Below are 22,475 nucleotides of genomic sequence, written 5' to 3' on the forward strand. Positions count from 1 at the left end.
AAGATCAGTCAGAGAGCAATCTTAGAGGCTGGCAACTCCATATATTTATTTGAATTTATAATATTGAAATGATATCTGTGTGTGTATATATATATATATATATATATATATATATATATATATTTAGCCAACTTTTCAAGTCACTAACATACTTCTAAACATTATGTTTAGTTACAAAATACTTCATTGTGTAGCTATGTGTAGTTCTAATTTTTTTACATATTTCTTATTGAAACATTTAGGTAATTTTACATTTTGCCATGTTAAAACAATCAATGAGCAGATTTAATTTCAGTTTAAAATTTAGTGTTGAATCTTTACACAAAAATAAACTAATATGGATCCTTAAAATGCATTACTAGAATTAGACTATCTTGGTCCAGTGGCATAAGCCTAAATGATAAGCTTTGGATATGTTGGAAAATTGTTCTCCAAAAAAATTATTTCAATTTATTTTTGTATTAACAGAGAATTGTGGGTTGTGTTTTTCTGATTTGATAATCAATGAAAACTCTTGCACTTGTTTTAATTAATATTTATTTGATTACTAATTCTGCTGAAATTATTCATAAGCTCATTGGTGATTCATATTTTGGAAATTGCACATATATATATATATATATATATATATATTTGTAAGTGGATCTATACAGGGTGGGGCAAAAGTAGATTTATAGTTGTGTGTATGCTAAACACAGAGTTTATTCTTGTATTATTATTTATTAATCATTGTATTATTTTCCAAACAAACAACTTTAGACCTACTTTTGCACTACCCCATACATATACATATACATGTACATAGATTTAATTTTTGAAAATTTTCTTTTTCTATAAATATTTAGAAGACATTACATACTAAAACTATAAATATTATTTTATTATAAATTTATTGTTAGAACTGTTAGATTTACAGAAAATTGAGGAGGTAACACAGTTTCCCTTATACTAAAATCTTACATTAGTATGAATCACTATTGATATATTATCATTCAAGTCAATACTTTATTCAGATTTCTTTAGTTGTTACCCAATGTTCTTTTTCTGTTCCAGGATCTCAACTTGGATCCACATTACCTTATTGTCACATCTAAGGATCCTCTAGCCCTGACAGTTTCTCAGATTTTCCTTGTTTTGATGACTGTTCAGTTTTGACCAGGTGTTTTGTAGAATGCTCTTCTGTTGGAATTTTTCTGATGTCTCTTTTATGGTCAGACTAGGGTTATAGCAGTGGTTCTCAACCTTGGCTGCACATTAGAATCACCTGGGAATCTTTTTAAAATCCTGATTTCTGGGCCTCATCCTCCGGAAATTCTGTTTCTTTGTTATGGGTGGGGCCACAACATTAGTAACAAAGAAACAGAATTTCCGGAAGATGAGGCCCAGAAATCAGGATTTTAAAATGATTCCCAGGTGATTCTAGTGTGCACCCAAGGTTGAGAACCACTGGGTTATAGGTTTTTAAGAAAAAGATTTAATAGACAAAGTGCTATTTTCTTGGCATCATCTCAAGGATATATTCTATCAAAATGATTTATTGCTATTGATGTTGACCTTGAACACCTGGCAAAGTGGTATTTCTTTAGGATTCTCCATGATAAAGTATCTCTCTCTCTCTACTTTTGTGAAGGTGGCATATATATGCCTAAGTGACAGAAGAACCGAACGACCGGCCACTATGATGCACACTGACCACCAGAGGACAGAAGCTCAGTGCAGGGGCTGTCCCTGGTGGGTCAGTGCACTCCCACAGCCCCTTCCCCCGTCAGCCAACCTCCCACAGCTCCTGCTCCCCGGCCAACCTCCTGAAGCTCTGATCAGCCCCAATCACCAGCCAGGCCAGGGGACCCCACCCATGCACAATTCATACACCAGGCCTCTAGTATCTACATAAAATATTTATAATTCCTCTGCATGGGAGATTTGATTTATCTCCCATATTTACTTATTTATGCAATCATTTTAATTTGTTTATATTATTGTGGGAACCCTGATATTTATTTCATAGTTTGGATTACAATCCAATGTTACTTTATTTTATTGCTCAAATTGTTTGAGGTTTGGACATTGGGTGGCTCTTTCAGTGGATCCTTTGACGTATCCCTATCAAACTCGGTTTTTTAGCTTTTGTGTTTTTTTGTTAATCCTCACCCAAGGATATATTTTTTCCATTGATTTTTAGAGAGGGGAGAAGGGAGAGAGAGAGAGAGAGAGAGAGAGAGAGGCGTCGATGTGAAAGAGATACATGGATTGTTTGCCTCCCCGTATGTGCCCAGATCAGTGGGGACTCAAGCCTGCAACCAAGGTATGTGCCCTTGAAGGAATCGGACTCAATACCCTTCAGTCTGCAGGCCAACACTCTAACCACAGAGCCAAACCAGCTGGAGTGACCTTTTGTGTTTTCTGGTAATTTCCTTACATTTTGGCACTACTTGATGCTTTAGATCTCCATATTCATCTTTTATATTTCCTGCATCAGTTCTAGAGACAGGAATTCTCCATGAAAACTTTTCCTTTCTTTTTTTTTTTTTTTTGTAATTGGAAAATGGTATGAGAAACCAAAATATGGATACTGGGTATGCTTATTTCTACCAGGTTATCATTGTTTCTAGCCCTATCAACTGATGGGACAAAGAAATCCATGTGTATCCTAACCAGTGTTATAGAAATATTTATACATATGTGTAAACATGAGTTCATACTGATATCTCCAACTGTAATTTATTAAAATATAGATCATTCTAAATTTTTCATCTTAACTATGTACTAATTCCCACTACAAATAGTGAGAAACATAGTTCCCACTATATGTTATCAAGTTACTTAATTGCAGTATATATGTATTGTAGTATCAGAATTGTTAGCCCATCCTTCCATGGAAAACTACTTTATTAACCAGAGTACAGGGCTTAGGTGGAGTTCTTTTGACTTTAGTGTTATGATTCCACTCATTTCCAAAGCTACTTGCATCAGCACCTTTTCCTCCAACCCAATTCAATGAGATCGCTTTATGCATTTTAAATAACAAATTCTTTTGTCATCATCTGCTTTTTATTCTGGGATCCCTTGATGTTTTAAGTGAGATTCTTTGAAATTTGCATACATTAACTTTTACTTTTTGTGCTGTAAAGTTTAATAGGTCTTGACCAATGCATAAGGTCATATACCCATAATTACAGTATCACAGAGAATAGTTTTGTTGCCCTAAAAATTCTCCTGTGTTTCACCTATTTAACCCACTTCCACATCCTTAGCAACCATTGACCTGTTCAACATCTCTATAGTTTTCCTATTTCCAGAATGTTATATACCTGGAAATCTTATAGTATAGAGTTTTTTCAGATTTCGTTCACATAGCAATGTATTTTAAAGGTTGACACATGTCTTCTTGCGGCTTATTAACTCATTTATTATTAACTTATTATCACTAAACTAGAGGCCTGGTGCACTAATTTGTGCATGGGTGGGGTCCAGCAGGCCCGCCCTGATGGGGGCTGATCGGGCTGGGCTGATACAGAGGGAAGGGCCACAGCAGTTGACCTGTCAGCCCCACCCCCAATCGGGGTGAGAAGGCCAATCAGGGGAAGGGCTGCGGGAGGTTGGGGGGGTGATCAGGGCCCCAATCAGGCTGGTTGGACACCACAGTGCTTGTCATAGTGACTGGTCGTTCCGGTTGTTCTGGTCGCTTGGCTTTTATATATATAGATAATATGTCTTTATATGGATACACCACAGTTTATTTTTCCATTCACCTATTGAAGGACATTTTGGTTGCTTTTAAGAGATTTTGAATAAAGCTTTACAAACTGTGTACAGGTATTTATGTGAACATAAAATTTCAACTCAATGGGGTAAATATCTAGGATCAGGATTGTTGGTTGATCTTATAAGACTATGTTTATTAAAAAAAATAAACCTGCCAAACTGTCTTCTAAAGTTGGTGTGCCGTTTTATACTTTGACCAGCAATGAATTAGAGCCCCTGTGGTTCTGTATCCCTGTCAGCATAATTCTTTGGATTTTAGCTATTCTAATAGGTATAAAGTGGTACCCAGTTGTTTACATTTATAATTCCCTCATTACAGACGGTGTTCAGCATATTTCCATATGATTTTTTTTCATGTTTATTTTCTCTGGTGAGGTGTCTGTTCAGACTTTTTGGCCATTTTGAATTGAGTTATTTACTTTCTTATCATTGACTGTTAATGATTTTTGTTTTATTTGGATAAAACCACATTATCATATAAATATGTCACAAATATTTTCTTACAGTGTGTGGCTTGTGTTTTCATTCTCCATCTAGTGTATTTTGTAGAGCAGAAGATTTTAATTTAATAAAGTCTAACTTTAACTTTTTTCTTTCATGGATCATGCTTTTTGTTTATATTTGAAAACTCATCACCAAACCCATAGGCACCTCGATTTTCTATGTTATCTTCTAGAACTTTTTTAATCTTCCATTTTGTATTTAGGCATGTGATCCATTTTGACTTTATTTTTGTGACAGATATAAGGTTTGAGCCTAATTTCTTTCATTCATTCTTTTTTTTTTTTTTTACATATAATGTCTGATTGTTCCAGCACCATACGTTGAAAAGAGCTTTTTTCTTCATTGAATTTCCTTTGCCCATTTGTCAAATATCAGTTGATTATACTTGTGGGGGTCTAGTTCTGGAATCTCTATTTTTGTTTCATTGACATATATCTCCTTTTGTTTGTTTTTTTTAACAATACCACCCTGTCTTTTTAACTGTAGCTTTATAGTAAGTCATGCAATCAGGTAGCGCGAATCCTCCAATTTTATTTCATTTCTTCAGTATTGTGTTGACCAATGTATGTCTTTACTTTTCATCTAAACTTGGGAATCAGTTTGGCAACATTCACAAAATAAGTTGCTGGAATTTTAATTGCAATTTTATTGAATCTATAAGTTAATTTTGAGAGAACTGTCATCTTAACAATAATGCCTCTTCCATTACATGAACAATGAATATAAAAATAATGTCTTTATCTATCTTAACTTGTGCAAAAATATATGAATAGTAATTTGTATTGTAGTTTATATTAGTATAATTTGACTTTTTATCTGTTAATATATAAATCCATGAAGTTTTTGGTGTGTGTTTTTTTTAATGAGATAATGAAGGAATTAATTTTTGGTTTTGTTTCATCGTCTAATTAATAAATTCATATTTATCAAGTACTAATTTTTATACACCCAGAGATATCTTTTTTTCCTTTCTTTGTAGGATGGTTTTAATAGTTATGGCTTTCTTACACTTTCTGATATTTATCAAGACTGATAACCTATTGCCTAATTTTATGAAGTCCAACTAGAATGTTAGAATCCAACAGTGTTACTTTTTATGGGAGTCAGAAAAATACTCTCTTTCCCCAGAATCCCTGCCTCGCCCAACCAATTTTTGTATTTATTCAAATGGTTTTGCCTATTGCAGTGATGGCGAACCTATGACATGCGTGTCAGAGGTGACACGCGAACTCATTTTTTTGGTTGATTTTTCTTTGCTAAATGGCATTTAAATATATAAAATAAATATCAAAAATATAAATCTTTGTTTTACTATGGTTGTAAATATCAAAAAATTTCTATATGTGACACCGCACCAGAGTTAAGTTAGGGTTTTTCACAATGCTGACACGCCGAGCTCAAAAGTTTCGCCATCACTGGCCTATTGGATGGCAATTCTCCATAGGTCTCTCATGTTTTTCTGCGTGTCTTTTGAGCAGAGACACTGTCTGCCTTTGGTTTAGACTACCTTTTCAAGGAATTTTGTATAGCTTACAGACTTGAAAGAGATAATCATTACCTCATCCCTCATATCCTTCCCTGACAAAAGGCAGGTTTCTTTACTGTCGAATATATTAAACATAATGTCTTCTGGGGCTAAATCTAAACATACTTGCTGCTCATTATAACAAATATAGGCTCCTTAAGCTTAGAATTCCACTCCTGTATGCACTCCCCTGTGTGTGTGGGTGTCACCTAGCCCTTTTCAAATCCCCCTTTGGGAAAGGGAATTTGAGAAACTTATATGCATGCCAATTCTCTGGCTACTGCTCTTCCTGTGATTAGTACACTGTACTTTGTCTCTGACACAGAAGTCATGTTGTTTGCCAGCATCCATGAAACTACGGCGTTCTAACTTAACTTGCAAGTCAGGAGAAATTTCAGAGCATTCTCCATTCTTGGCACTGTCTTTATTGCAAACATGTGAAGAAATAAATACATAAGGACAAATCAAGAAAGTATCTAGCACAAAATTCCAAGATGTCCAGCACAAAACTCAAAGTGTCTAGCACAAAATTCAATTCCCCCTGGGAGAGGGTAGCAAGAAGGATTTGATGAGGGAAAGGTACTTGGTCAAGTTTCTGGTGCATGACCAATACCCCGCTTCTTTGCCTGAATAGTAGTTAAATGGATGCTGAATTTCTAGTTTTTATTTAAACTATGAATGTGTTTTATGCATTTTTCTCTATGTTTTCATAATGAAAATAGTTAAAATGATAGATTTGGTACTCACTGTACATAATATATATTTAAGCACTTAGAACTTTGCATATAGTAAATGCTAGAAAACATTTTTTTTAAAAAGCAGGATGTACATATTTTATATTTAGTATAATACTTAATTGTATAAAATGTAAGGCAATAACCTTAGAGGAAAATGAAGCCAAATGCTAATAATATTTATCTCGAGTGGTATGAATACAGACTGTTTCTTTTGCCTCCCACCTTTACATTTAATTTTGCAATTTTTTGATACTATGTAAGTGAGATGGGAAAATTTCCTTAAATTAACAAAAACAAAATATAAAAGAATCTTTACAAATTTTTCTATCACATGTACCACTAAACTATGTGCATACACCTATGAAATATGCTAATAATGAAGCAATTATCAATTTGTGAGATAGTAAGATACTAGGAATCATACACAATTCTTCACACTGTAGATATAAGGCAAGATGAAGAACCAGAAGAGTGAATTCAATCTAGAAGTCTGAATCAGAAACCATCCCCTCCCACTCTGAAAGGACTAGACTGCCTACAGGGTTTTAAAGCAAAGTGTACGCCTTCCAAGGAAGTCTCAGATTGGTCATTAAAATGCTCTTTCACTTGCTTTAGTAATAATAATGATGGATTAATAGAATAATAATGTCTTTAATATGTAACAAAATATCAATAGGTAACATTTGCTATTCATTTTGCCAGTAATTCACATGTATACTCTCATTTAATTTTCAGCACAACTCAGTGAAAACAGACAGGTCCTAGTCCCTCCCTTTTTACAAATGTGGAACAACTAAGATCAGAGGGCTTCAAAGTAATTAGTCTTAAGTCACACATATAGGATGTGAGGAGCCATGTGACAGAAACCCACACTGACTAAATATGAAATAAAATCTGAAAACAGTCAGGTATACTGGCATACTTTTTAAATCATTTAAATGAAAAAATATACAAAATTATACCCTTCTCTGTCTTATCCATTCTTTATCTTGGGTATGAATTCACTTTTTATTTTGTTTGTTAGGTTAGGAAGACAGAATAAAAATGAAATTCTTCCTGGGAAACACGGCATGAAAATGTAGTGTTATAAAAACCTTTCCCAATTTTTGACTGTTGTTTTTTAATGCTTGCTAAAGTCAGATAAGTATGGTATAGAATCCTCTTTCTGCCTTCAAATCCCTGGTCAAGTTTTAATAGCTCATTGATACTCAAATTATTTATTTGTAAAATTTTATAATAAAGTGTATAGGTTATGAATACTAAAGCTGAACCATTTATATGAAAAATGCTTAGTTTCATAAATAATTAGTGATACTATTTTTCTGTTTGGTAGAGGAAGTGACAGGATAATGCAAAAGTGAAGGGGAAAAGCCTTAGCTTGTTGGAGCCTCTCCATACATTCACATACCTTCTACCCACAACACCTTTGAATAAATTCTCCTCTTACTCAAAAATTAGGCAACATTATTGGTTGTGAAGCTGGATTGTTTTATGTGAAAATAATAAGCTGAAACAATGTTTTGTCACTATACTTTAATATGTGTGTGTTTTTTCCACAACAACAAGTAATCCCCAACCCCAGCTCCTGTCCTACAGTTCAACTCAATTCTGACACTATCTACCTGGGACACTATTATCTCTCCCAAAGGTTAGGGGCTTAGTTCCACAAAACTGCCTGAACCCCCACTTCGGAAGCCAACCTCAAATACTGTGCTTCTGACCAAACTGCTATAGGTCAGAGGTTCCCATGACCCCCTCCATGGGTTGTATTAATTTGCTAGAATGGCTCACAGAACTCAAGAGTAGCATTTTGCTTACTGGATTACTGGTATATTGTAAAAGGATATAACTCAGGGATAGCCATATGGGAAAGATGCATAGGGCAAGATAAGGGGAAAGGGGCAGAGCTTCCATGCTCTGTGGGTGTGCCATTCTCCCCAAATTTCCATGTGTTCACCAACTCAGAAGCTTTCTGAACACAGTCCTTTTGGATTTTTATGGAGGCTTTATTACATAGGTACTGTTAATTTAATCGTTAATTATTGACAATTGATTCAATGTCCAGCCTCCTCCCATACCCAAAGGTTAGGGGAGTGGGAATGAAATTTCAAATCATGTTGTTATTGGTTCCCCTGGCAATAAGCCCCCACCTAAAAGGCATTCCAAATGTCACCCCATTGATAAATTTTCAGGTGTGGTTGAAAGGGGCTTGTTATGAATACCAGTACACCTTTATAGCTCTTATCACTTAGATAATTCCCAGTTCTAGGAGCTCTGTGGCAGAAACAAGGACAAAGACCAAATTGCATCCCATGTACATATGTAGATTATGTGTTTATGTGCGTCTAATCACATCCAAAATCTCTGAGGTCATAGAGAAAAATATTAGCTCAAAATGTTAAGTTTAGGTGGCTGAAAACATGTTCCGAAAACAATAATAATAATTCTGCAACACTGAACAACAACAACAAAAATCTGTCCAGGCAGTGACTTCAGAGAATGAAGAGGAATGGTGGAGAGACATTGTACTTAACGAGTGGATAACAGGAGCCTTACCCTGGTTGTCGGTTTATAAACCAGGGATAGAGAATCTAGGCTTTCAGTTATTACATTATATATCAAAATAAACACAAATGAGAGCTAACGACCTTGGTCCATTACCTCCCAAGTGGAGCAGCTTGGGGGCAATAATTACCTCTGGAATCCTCAAATTATTCACTTATTTGGTTTAGTATCTACCCCTGAGGCCCAGCAGATTGCTCAGGCTTATTTGATAATATGCAGGACATTCTGTCCAAGAAGCAGAATTATCACACACTTTCTATGCCTGAGCTACCTTCCATCTTTCTTTTCCGCTGACCCCACATGAATTGTGATGGTGTTTGTGGAGCATGTGTGTGCTGTTTCTGCTTATGCAAGGTGTTGGCGGGGAAATAAAGAAATTTCTGAAGTCTTTAACTTTTGTTTTCAGATTGACTCTAAAGTAATATTGGGGTAACGCTATCTTTATAAATGAAATGATTCAGATCCATGATTTGTTTTTGAATTTCAAATTCCACAAAATATAAAATGCAGTAACAGTAACTATTATGTTATTAAGATATTAATAAAACTCAGAACTTAACTAGTGACTTTAAGAACCTCATTTTGGTAACAGCTCACATACCTTAAACATGCTGAGTTATGTTTACTAAACAGCTTAATAAACTGCTGCTGAAACCACAGGATATGATCATCTCTAGCATGGCTTATTGCACAGGAAACGCCATAGGAGATAGGCTTATAAATGCTGATGTGAAGTATAAAATACTTATAAGCAAATGACTAAATGACTTAGATTTAAACTACTTTATAGAATTTTTTGAGATTTGTTGTTGTTTATCCTCATGGGAAGATACTTTTTTCCATTGGTTTTTAAAATTAAATCTTTATTGTTGAAAGTATTACATTTGTCCTCTTTTTTTCCCTCATTGACCTCTTCCAGCCTGCATCCACTCCCCATGCCTTCACCACCCTATTGTCTGTTTTTGTTTTTGTTTTTTGTTCTTTAGAGAGAATGGAAGGGAGGGGAAGAGACACACAAAGAGAAACATCAATGTGAGAGAGACACATCAACTTGTTGCTTCCCTCATGTGCCCTGACCAGGCCGGGGATGGAGTGTGCAACCGAGGTACATGCCCCTGACCCTTGACCTGAATTGAACCTGTGACCTGTCATCAAAAGGCCGATACTCTAACCACTGAGTGAAAATGGCTAGGGAGACACTTTTTTTAACACTAGAAATAAAGGACTGAGTAAAAAAAAATGGAGAAAACAAAGGTTATATCATACAAAATCTTGGAATATAAATATCGCTGACTTTGTTTATGCACCATCACTCAGATGGTGAATAACTGCAGCCCTTGCTTATATTTTACTTTTCTGAAAATTTAAAACACCTCAAGGTAAAGTATTTTGAAGAAAGGACTATGTGTTATTAGCATGAAAGATTGATGGTAAAGTAGAAAACAAGGCAACAGAGATTACAGTGGAGTGAGGAAAATCCAGCAAAGAAAGAAAAACATTGCACAGAAGGCTGCACATTTCTGATAAATTGAAAGTATTTCAACTTACAGAATTAGAACATTGACTGTAAGTGTGGTAATTGATACATTGCTTGTAGGAAATGGTGACATAACATAAACTAGTATGTAGCAGTTTGTTTTTAAGAGCAATTTTTTAATACCAGGTTCTCCAAATGAGGCTGTATTTTATAGTAAGTGGTAGAAAGGTTTCAGAGATTCAAAAAATGAAAGAGCAATGGTTTCTAATTAATGGAGAAAAACAGAAGGCAATGATCTCAAAATAATTGTCTTGTTCAATGTTAGAAAGTTATATAAAACCTAGAAAAATAATCTTAATAATATTGCTGATTGTCAAGAACTGTGAAAAACCTGGTATTTAATCTTACTTGCTAGCTTATAAGGTATATTGCCATGACTTCATGCATGCTAAGAGGAGACATGAGACTCCTGGGTCAGAGACAAGTTTCCTGTTCCCAGCATTAGTAATAGCCAAAGTACAAATACTTTCTTGTACCCATTCTCCAAGCCCCAATTCCCACAAGAAAAAAAAAAAAAAGCCGATTTATATCTGCAAACACAGTTTTCTTCCAGACTATCTTTTCAAGAATGTTTGCAAAGTGAACAACCTTGAAATATAGAGGTAGTGTCTCCCTCCTTATAAAAGGAAAATGTGTCTACTATCTATAAAATAATGTCTCCTTTTGGGGCAAAAGGAAGTTCATTATAAAGATTGGGTTTCCCTTAGCTTGGATTGCTCAAGTGTTCTCTTTGCAAACATCCTTGAAAAGAGTCTGGTAGAGAACCATCACTGCCTCTGCTCTCAAGATGCAGAAACGAGAGCTCTCTGTAGAATTGTCTCCTGATACTGACATCTCACTACGTGTTTAGCACTGTTTTAACATTTTGTTTCTATTAACTGATTTTCTCCTTAGGACAACACTATGAAGTTTTCCTCATCCTTATTTTAGTGAGGAGGAAAATGAGGCACAGAGAGGTAAGTCACTGCCAACTGGTATGTGACAGTCTGGTTCAAAAAACATAATCAAATCCCTATGCTATCTTGTAGTGGGAGTGTTCTTAGGAGAAACTTTGGGTAAATTCAATATACATAGGAAAATACACAACATCTTGGAATAGCCACTTCTTCCACTATATATACTAGAGGTCTGGTGCACAAAATTTGTGCATGGCTAGGGTCCCTAGGCCTGGCTAGAAATCAAGGCTGATATGTGGGGTAACCGGCAGGGCAATTGGGAGGCCCCCACTGGCTCCCACCTTGGCTGGCCTGGCTCCACCCTGCGGGCTGGGGACAGCTCCTGCATTGAGCGCCTGCCTCCTGGTGGTCAGTGTGCATCGTAGTGATCGATTGTTCTACTAGTCATTCCCCCATTCAGTCTATTTGCATATTAGGCTTTTATTATATAGGATATAAACATATATATGTGTATATATATGTATATTTAATAATACATGGATATGTCATTAATATCAGAGAGGAAAGGAGAGGGAGAGAGAGATACAAACATCAATGATGAAAGAAAGTCATTAATCTGCTGCCTCCTGCATGCCCCACACTGGGGATCAAGCCAGCAACCCAGGCATGTGACCTGACCCTGAAAATCAAACTGTGACCTCCTGTTTCATAGGTCAACATTCAACCACTGAGCCACACTGGCTGGGCCCACATTATATTTTGTGTGACACATGTGTGCAATAAGAAAAAACAATCAGAATATCCATGTGCCCTAATATTTGGGCACTTATAAAAATACTTGAAAATAAAGAGAAAATAATGGGAAGTTGGATTGAAACATAAAAAAAGAGACATTTCAGTGAATAATATATAATCAGGAAAAGAAAAGCAAATAAATGAAGAACAATTAAGTCCCCTTGTTTGCCAGTTCCTACTAAGGAAATTGTAGGAGTTAATATAGAAAGACAATGTAGTATGATGGTATATTTGGTATGATTTGGTCTACATTTATATTAAATTAGATGTTTAATTAGTTGAACCTTTATGTTCATAGAATGGCTTCAATATTCTCAACCTAGCCAGTATTCTAGGTGCTGGGGCATATGCACAATGGTGAATAAGACAAGGTTGTTGCCCTGGCCAGTGTGGCTTAGTTGGTTGAGTATTATCCCATGTATCCAGAGGTCACTGGTTGATTCTCAGTCATGGCACATGCCTGGGTTGCAGGCTTAATCCCTGGTAGTGGGCATGCAGAAGGCAGTCCATGGATGCTTCTCTCTCCTCCTTTTCTCACTCTCTGACCATAAAAAAATAGTTTTTAAAAAATATAAGGCTGTTGCAATTTTTGAACTTACATTTTAATGGGAGAGACAGACAATAAACAGATAACCAGATATGGAATAAGTTTTCAAATAATTAAAGCACTATGAGGAAAAATAAACAGGGTAATGAAAAAGACAGTAAGTAACTGATATTTTAATTAGGGTGTTCATGTAAAGCCCCTATAAGAAAGTGTTTTTTGATAAAAAAAAATTGCATAAAATGTCTCCTTAAGGGCTTAACTAATTAATTGGTTTAGGTAGTGTAAGGGAGAAACACCTATACAGGTGGACCATATAATCACATCTAAAAACTGTGTTGTGGGCCATCTTTTTTAGAAACATTGGCAAAAACACAGTGTAATTGGTGTGAAAATTAATAATCAAGATAGGGGATGTAGTCTTAACTAGGAGTAGTCAGTAACTTTTCCAGCTAGTTTGACTTTTGTAATTGATTCACTTTTGATTGCTTAGTTTTGTTTTATTCTAAGCCACAGCTCCCACTTATACATATTCTGAATTGCCTTGTCATTGCACATAAAGTCAACTCATCACTCTTCCTTTTGTGTATGGGCAGAAATGAATGCCTTCCTTATCTGTAACGTAAACTTTGTTCCCCTGCATCCTAAGTGCCATATGATCTTCAGAAAACTTCTTAGCTCTTATTACATTATCGAGAATACTAAAAGTGGTTCCAGGACATATATCTCTTCATGTGTTTATAAGCCAGAAGCCTTCACTTATATATAACCCAGAGGAACTTGAATTCACTTTTAATTAGGTTCCCCAAATAGTAGAGATGTCAGAAAAAGACATTGTGGTAATTTTGAAAGAGTAGGTCAGATTAATTAAAAAGGCCTAAATTTAAGAGGACCAAACAGACATGGAGCTAGTCTGATCATCTCTTCGACTCTGCCACTATAGAGAAGCAACATGATTTACTTTTGAAATAGCACGTTATTCCCTAATATGATTATATATTTGTTTATTTATTGTTTATTTTATCCTTGAAGCAGGAACTTTGCTTTGTTTTTGTTTTTGTTTTTACTGCATTTCCAGTATCTAGCAAAACTTGGCACAAAGTAGACATTCAAAAAATATTTGCTGAATAAATGAATAATTCTGTAAACTTTCAATATTCAAGCATTTGAATCAATTTTTAAACATAATATTCTAATTTGTTCTCTACCGTTTTATGTTGATACAAAAATTAAAATTGCAAAGCTGCAAAAAATAAAGCTAGCCCAATTGTAACCATTTTCTTTATTCAAGTGGGTTGGAATTGCTAAAGAAAGGAAGAAAAACTTAAATGTAAGTCGTGAAACCATAAAAATCCTAGAAGAAACCATAGGTAGCAAAATCTCAGACATCTCTCCTAGCAATATGTTTACTAGTGCATCTCTTAGGGCAAAGGAAACAAAGGAGAAAATAATAAATGGGACTACATCAAAATAAAAAACTTCTGCACAGAAAAAGAAATCATCAACAAAATGAAAATGGAGCCCACTGTATGGGAGAACATATTTGCTAATGAAACATCTGATAAGATGTTAATTTCCAAAATATATAAAACTTAACCAAAGGAAGATAAACAATCCAATTAGAAAATGGGCAAAGGATCTAAATAGACAGTTCTCCAAAACAGACATACAGATGGCCAAGAGACATATGAAAAAATGCTCAAAGCCACTAGTCATCCGAGAGATGCCAATCAAAGCAATGATTTATCAACTACCATCAAATCAACAAATGACAAGTGCTGGGGAGGATGTGGAGAAAAGGGAACTCTAGTACACTGAATGTGGTAATGTAGACTGATGCACCCACTATGAAAAACAATATGGAGTTTCCTCAAAAGAATAAAAATGGAACTGCCATTTGACCCAGTAATACCACTTCTAGGAATATATCCTAAGAATCCTGAAACACCAATCAGAAATAATATATGCACCCCTATGTTCATAGCATCACTATTTACAGTAGCTAAGATATGAGCCCAAGTGCCCATCAGTAGATGATTGGATAAAAAAGATGTGGGAAATTTACATAATGAAATATTATGCAGCTACAAAAAAGAAGGATATTTTAGACTTTGAGACAGCAAGGAGGGATATGGAGAGTATTATGCTAAGTGAAATAAGCTTGTCAGAGAAAGACAAGAATCACATGATCTCACTCATATGTGGAATCTAATGAACAAAATAAACTGATGAACAAAATAGATCCAGAGACATAGAAGCATGGAACAGACTTAAAAATCTCAGAGGGAAGCGGGGAAAGGGGTGCTGGGAAGAGATTAACCAAAGAACATATGTGCATAACCCATGAACATAGACAATAGTGCAGTAAAGGCCTGGGCATGGAGGGACTGTGTGGGGTGGAGGGTGTCAATAGAGAAAAAAAGGGGGAGGACATCTGTAATACTTTCAACAATAAAGATAAATTAAAAAAAAATAAAATAAGATGAAGGAAGAAAGGAACATAGGAAGGAAAGGATGGAAGGAGGGAAAGAGAGAAGGAGGAAGAGAGTAAGAAAAGAAGGAAGGAAACACAATATAAAACAAAAAGAATAGCTTAACAATAAAGGGACAAACAGAAAAACTAAGAAAAATAAGCAACATTTAAATGAAATAACAGCTGATACAATTTTGAAATTAGAAACTGTCACAACATGACATTATGAAGTAACAGTTGAGAAAAAAGAGTGAGCATATAAACAGCAATTTTTTTTTTTCAATTACTGGTTTGTAGAATCTCCAACTTTTTTTAAAACCTATTGCTCTTCTGGGTTCCTGTCAAATTCTGCAGAATCAACAATTACTTTAATGGGCGAAATATAAAAGAAGGTAATGCCTGACTAGTGTTGCTCTGTGGTTGAGATTTGACCCATGAACCAGGAGGTCACATTTCGATTCCTTCTTGCAGGCTCCATCCCCAGTAGAGGAGGTGTAGGAGACAGCTGATCAATGATTCTCTCTCATCATTGATATGTCTATCCTTCTTTCCCTCTCTCTTTCTCTCTGAAATCTATAAAAACATATTGAAACAAACAGAAAGTTGGTTATAATATTTACTTTGGAACAAAATTAAGTTGGTTTTGAATCCTGACTCTGACACTTTTTAACTGGTGACCTTGTACAAGAAACTTACTTATCCTCTCTAAGCCTCAAATAAAGATAGCAATAGCTAACTCAGAGTGTTGCTGTGAATACTAAACTTGGTTAATCATATGACGCATTGCCATTTACTACCTAATTATTGATCAATAACTAGCATTTCATATTGTTATAGGGAATGTTCTAGACAGACACATAATGAAAATTGATTCTAACATGGATAAAATGGTTCTTCTTCATTGGTGTTAATAACACTGAAAGACCTTGGGGCTTAGGGAAATAGGGAGATTAGAAATGTACATGTGAAGCTCTCTGTCACCACTACTGGGCCTTATTAACTGATTTTGTATTAGCATCATATTCTGAATTTAAATTAAGGGTCAAATGTGGGTGGAAGGGAAAGGGATTAAGATACTCTGTGCACTTGCTATGTATTGAATGAGGCACCATTCAAGCTACATGACAAGTGCTATCTCATTTAATTAATTTCTCAGACTGACACATTTGTCCTCGTTTTTCAGAGGAGAAAAATATAATTCAGGGTAATAAATTAACTTTTCCAAGAACATGCATATTGTTAATAAAGGATTTGGAATTTGAATCTAGAGCCACCTAGTTAAAAAAAATATATGTTCTCTTTTATACTCCGATAGGTTAACTGAATTTCCCTCTAATTCTGAAACATCTGTATCAGGGATGAGAAATCAAGGGAAAATGATTGTTTCCTGCCAGAAAGCAGCAAAAAAACATATGGTGAAATGCAGATGTGGTCCAAATTCCCAAAGTATGTTTTTTGCCCAAGTACATTTGTTTATTTTAATATCTTATTTTAAGAGCATGCATTTATTTTCAGAATGTAGCCTTATCTTATTTTCTCTACAGAGGAACACAAGAGAATACTTGTATTCTGCAAGGCTAAGGAGGCTGCCTACCAGGCATTGCCTAGCTGACTGGGAATAATGTAACACCCCAAAGCCAGATATTTACCCTTGTAGAGTTTTAAAAATGACTTATGGGCTCAAAACAATGGCCTCTCACAACTAGTTTTTTTTAAAATGATGCACATTTTATGACTGACTGTGCATAACTGAAACAATCTGAGACAACTTAAGGATATGATGAATTTGTAGGTTATATATTAGGGTATTTCACAGAACTTGAGCACAGGAATGAAGCCAGAACTCAATCAGAGGGGCTCAATTTGAATATGGAAAGTACTCCAAAATTCACTCTCTTTTATCTCTGCTTCTGTAATATTATGAAATAATTTTCTCTCTGTGTTCACTGTGTGAAATATGGATGTATAAAGTACATATGCATATATGTTACATTTTGGAACATACAAATCTCTAGGCACTTACTTGCTGTGTCTGAATCCTAATACCAAATTACTGGGAAAGAGAATCTGAATAGTTAGAGCTTAGGTCAAGAATTCAATCATAATACAATCAACTGTAGCCATGGGGCTGGTGTCATGTACAAACAAAGCATGAAGGACTCATGCTTGTAGGAAAAGGAATGCTCTCTTGGGAGGGGAGAAAGCTTCTTCAATGGAAATAAGTTACCTAACTTCTCTACAACATATGTGCATAACAAATGTCTATAATAATAAAAGGGTAATATGCTAATTAGACTGGACATCTTCTGGATGTCCTTCCTGGCAAAGTTGGGCCAGAGGGAAGCCAGCTGGGTCCCGAGTGCCTGCAGGTGGCCAGAAGGAAGCAGCCAGGGTCTCGAGTGCCTGCTGGCGGCCAGAGGAGGGAAGCAGCCCGGTCCCAGGTGCCGGAGAGAAGCCTGTGCTGGCAGCTGGGGAAGGGGAGAGGGGGGAGAGAAAGGCCTACTCTTGCATGAATTTTTGTGCATCGGGCCTCTAGTTTTACATATAATTTCAGACAACTTACTAACCATTCAGAGATTCAGATTTTAAAAAATCATTTAAAAGAATCCTGTCCTAGATCCAAAATCTGCTTGCAGCCCTAGCCATTTGTTTTGCAAAGTATGTACGTGTGTATATTTTAATGGTATAGAAATTGTTTTGCCTCATTTTGCAAAAGTAGAGTATGTTGCTTTAAACAGCAGCTGGATCATTTTCTGTGTATAAACATAGAATCAATTTACAGAAGTAAAGAGAATTTGGGCTAGAAAAGGAGAGCAAAGAGCATGTCCAGGAAGATAACTTGTGTGTAATCACTTGAGCTTTCCTGACAGATGGGAGCTCAGTAAACAATAATGTTTTAATAATATTTGCACCCTGTGCAATTCCACGCTGCTTCCATCTTGCCTTTGCCTTTGCTGAGGTCAGCAAATATCTGCCTTTGCAAAGTGAAGTCAGAGGTTCCAGCTGTAGTGAAAGTGAGACTGTGGTGTAGATGCCTCTCTATTAAGAACCAAGCAATGGCATCTACATCCTTATGCATGCCTGCTGACAGGCATTTATGATAATGACTTGCAAGGTTTGCTGACCCTGGTTGACTCAATCTGTTCATTTCTGATTTATCCATTCCCATTAGAGTGCTTGTTTATGGATGCAAATATTATTGCTAAAGAGAACACTATTTTTTTTTAGGGAAAATAAAGTCCGAGCAAATGCTACTTTTTAAGTCTATAAGCTTTTGTTTTCCTATATAATGACTACTTGAGTCTTAAAATCTAGATAGTAAATTACCAAAAAGGAAACATTATTTATATATAAACAACAAGTCATGGTTTTTAATAATATGCCTATCATTATAGCAAAATTAATTTTATGGGAGAGGTCCTCTTTATTCAAGTGATTATTTTTACTTATCCATAGAATCAAATTCAAAAGGTATGTGTGTATGTATCCTTTCTAAACAAAAAATAGATATCTTATTTATTTTTTTAGTTCTAAAGACATGCATGTATATAAATATATTCAGCAAAAATTGTAATTTGGATTTATAGTAGGCAGTTCATCATACCAATATAATGGTTAGGGATTAGGTTTCCACTCTTAGCTCTGCTTCTTCCTATAAAATACTTAAATTTCTTTGCATCAGTTTTTCCATCTGTAAAATGGCATATAGAATTTGACAGCTGACAAATTTAAGGACTTTATATATTTTATATCATTGACATTAATAATGATTACAGTGATAATGTAAAATTCAAGATAGTATTAATTAATAATTAGTGATACATTGATAATGCTACCAGTAATAAACCAAACAAGAAAGAAATAATGCATTTTAGAAATAGGATAATACTGTTCAGTAAATATATTCATTCCTAAATACATTTCATTGCCCACCTCCCATCCCCAAATTAAACTGATTACTTTAATGATGCACTGAATTTGAGTAGAATCTAAACTAAGAACATTTATCTATTGTTAATAGTATTGGTTGAAAAAAAACAAGCAAACTACAAAAAAGTAGAATACAGTATATTTATCCTAAAGACTTTTTATGAAATTAACACCGAGTGAGAATAATAATAAATAAATTTGGTCTTATATAAGTCTTGAAATTTCTGAGGGAAAAATCATACAATATTTTAAGCTACACATAAAAATACTCTATTAAAACAGACTTTTCACACCTGGGAGAAATTTAAAGGTCACCTAAACTATTCTGTCTTATAAAACAATTCAAAGAAGAACATAGGGGAAAAGGAGAATGCAATAGAAAATGAACTCTCATTTATTAATTTCTTTTCTCTGAAATGGACATAGGGAGCAACATGAACCTAAAATGACTAAGACCTTAATGAAATGGAGTAATTGATTTACCTGATAAATCTAATGTCATAAAGATGCTCACAGAGGTCGGGAGAACAATGTATGAACAAAGATATAATTTCAGCAAAGAGATATAAAATAACAAACAGAAATCATATAGCTGAAGAAATATATTAACTGAACTGAAAAATTCAATAGAGTGGTTAAAATCAAACTAGATGAAGGGGAAAAAAGGGTCAACAAACTCAAAGACAGGGCAGTGGCATTCATCCAATCAGAGGAGCAAAAAGAAAAAGAATGAAAAAGATTAAAGATAGAGTAAGGACAAATATTAATATATAAGAAATAAAGAGCAATAAATAATAGTAGGGAAATTCAATACCCCACTTTCAACATTGGAAAGATCATCCAGAAAGAAAATCAATAAGGAAACATTGGACTTAAATTATATGGTAGGCCAAATGTACATAACAGACTTGTGCAGAACATGTTATACAACAGCATCAGAATGTATGTTCTTCTCAAACTCACATGAAACATTCTGTAATATAGAACATATATTAGGCCACAAGCAAGTCTTACTAAATTTAAGAACATTAAAATTATATCAGACATCTTTTCTGATCACAATGATATGACATGATATTAATTCCAAAAAGAAAACTGGAATTTCCACAAATATTTGGTGATTAAACAACATGCTACTGAACAACTGTGTCAAAGAAAGACTCAGAAGAATAATAAATAATTTTAAGGGAAATAAAAATAGAAATACAATGTACCAAAATTTATGGGATACAGATATGGCAATTTTCAGAGGAAAGTTCATAGTAATAAAGGTTTACATTGAGAAAAATAAGATCTTAAGTAAACAACTTAACTTGACACCTCAAAGAAGTGGTAAAAGAAGAATAAACAAAGGTCAAATTTAGAAGAAGGAAGACAATATCAAAGATAAGAGTGGAAATAAATGACATAAAGACAAAAGAAAATAGAAAAAAATCAATGAAAGTAAGCTATTTTTTAAAATATACTAGTAAACAAAATTTATGAACATTTAGCTAAACTCATAAAGAAAAGAGAGGGCTCAAATACATAAATTTAGAAATAAAAGAGGAGACATTACAACTGATACCACAGAAATACAATGAATTATAAAAGACTACATTTGACCCTCGGACAACCCAGGTATAAACTGCATGGGTCCACTTATATGCAAATTTTATAATAAATACCTGTTTGTTTGTTTTTTCTACAGTTGGCAGTTCACAGACTTAGAGAGCTGACTATATGCAATGATCTATGCCATTTTATATAGATGACTTGAGTACACACAGATTTTGGTATCCACTGGGGGGAGGCTTGTTCTAGAATCAGTGCCCCAGGGGTACTGTGGGAAAACTTAAGTTTTGGGGGAGTCAAAAGTTATTCATAGACTTTCAACTGTGTTGGACATAGCAACCCTAAACCCCACATTGTTGAGGGGTCTACTGTACTATAAACAATTATATGCCAACAAATTGAAAAACCTAAAAGAAATGGATACATTTCTAGAAACATACAACCTACCAAGACTTAGTCATGAAGAAGTAGAAAATCTGAACAGACCAATTACTGTTAAGGTGATTGAATCAATAAGCAAAAACCTCCCAACAAACAAAATTACAAGACCATATGCCATCACTGGTGAATTCTACCAGACATTTGAAAAAGAATTATTACAAATTCTTCTCAAACTATTAAAAAAATTAGAAGAGGAAGGAACACTTCCAAATTATTTTACACTAATAGCATTACCATAGTAAAACCAGGCAAGGACAGGACTAGAAGGGAACATTACAGGTCAATATTCCTGAATATAGGAGCAAAAGTCCTCAACAAATATTAGCAACTGAATTCAACAATTAAAGGGATTAGCTAAAAGGGTCATAAATATGATTAAGGTGATTTATTCCAGGGATGTAAAGATGTTTCAACATGTACAGTTCAATCACTGCTATACACCATATAACAATATGAAAGATAAAAGTCATATGATCATCTCAACAGATGCAGAAAAGCATTTCACAGAATTTAGTATCTATTCATGATAAAAACTCTTAACAAACTAGTTAGAGAAGAATTTACCTTAAGCATATTTAATAAATCCAGAGCTAATACACTCAGTGGTAAAAAGCTGATCTTGATCTTTAGCTCTATGATCAGGAACAAGAAGACAACATGCCCACTCTAGCCACTTTTATTCAAGAGAATACTGAAAGTTCTAGCCAGAACAATTAAGCAAGAAAAATAAATAAAAGACACCTAAGTCAGAAGGGAAGAAAGAAAACTCTCTATTTGCAGCTGGCATGATATTATATATTGGAAACTCTAAAGTCCAAAACGCTGATAGGACCAATAAACAAATTCAGTAAATTTTTAAGAAAAAAAAATCATTATATAAAAATCAGTTTTGTTTTTATACACTAACAATAAACTATCAGAAGAGAAATTTATAAAACAATCCAATTTACATTAAAAAAATACTTGGGAACAAATTTAATCAAAGAAGGGAATGAACTATACACTAAAAACTATAAGATTGATGAAACAAATTGGGAAGACAAAAAAAATAAATAGAAATATATTCCATGCTCATGGTTTGGAAGAATTAATATTCTTAGAATGTCCATGCTGACTAAATTTATCCACATATTTAATGTAACCGCTGTCAAATTTCCAATAGTATTTTTCACAGAAATAGAACAATCTTAAAACTTTTATGGAACCACA

This window comes from Myotis yumanensis, unplaced genomic scaffold (assembly GCF_028538775.1).
Source record: "Myotis yumanensis isolate MYYU_CA2020_CCGP unplaced genomic scaffold, mMyoYum1.0.hap1 SCAF_2, whole genome shotgun sequence".
NCBI classification, from domain to species: domain Eukaryota; kingdom Metazoa; phylum Chordata; class Mammalia; order Chiroptera; family Vespertilionidae; genus Myotis; species Myotis yumanensis.